This window comes from Condylura cristata, unplaced genomic scaffold, assembly GCF_000260355.1.
Source record: "Condylura cristata isolate star-nosed mole 26May11 unplaced genomic scaffold, ConCri1.0 scaffold00018, whole genome shotgun sequence".
Taxonomy (NCBI): Eukaryota; Metazoa; Chordata; class Mammalia; order Eulipotyphla; family Talpidae; genus Condylura; species Condylura cristata.
This window is the reverse complement of record NW_004567119.1, coordinates 34331002-34331698: the sequence shown is the minus strand read 5'-3', so window position 1 is coordinate 34331698 and position 697 is coordinate 34331002.

Here is a 697-nt window from a genome sequence, read left to right as displayed (position 1 = left end):
TGGGCCCCTGGCTGGCACTGCCATGCTTCACGATGGGCCCCTGGCTGGCACTGCCATGCTTCACGATGGGCCCCTGGCTGGCACTGCCATGCTTCGCGATGGGTCCCTGCCTGGCACTGCCATGCTTCGCGATGGGCCCCTGCCTGGCACTTTGGCCTCATGTCTCTTCCATCCCCTTCCCTCCTCCTCATGCCACACCCAGAGTTCCCTGCAGCTTCTAGAACCTCTTTTGCCACTATGCTTTTGCACATCTTGAGCACTGCTCCCGGATTCCTCCCGCATTACCCATTCCCGCCAGGTTCTGCAGACGCTTAGCCTGGCCAGGCTCCCCTGTCCTGACTGGTTCAGTCCTTCCTTCACTGGCGCTGCCGCGGCGGCCGCTGGGTTACTTGTCGAGCTGGGGGCCTGCTCCAGGAAAGGAAGCGAACTTGGATCTACGGTGCTGGATACTAGTGGGTGCTCAGTAAGTGTTTAAGGAATAAATGAAAGAGTGAGTGATGAATGAGCGATGAATGGATTCACAGTGGAGGGACCGGCACACCGGGCGCAGGGCGCAGAGGGGGCGCTCCCAGCGAAGGGCGGCTCTCGGTTACCCGCGGGGCCAGAGCAGAGCCCCCGGCCGCCCGGAGTGGGCTGGGGCCGGTGGAGGGGAGGCGACTCCGGCTGTGCCCGCGCGCGGGGTCTCCGGGCGCGGGGC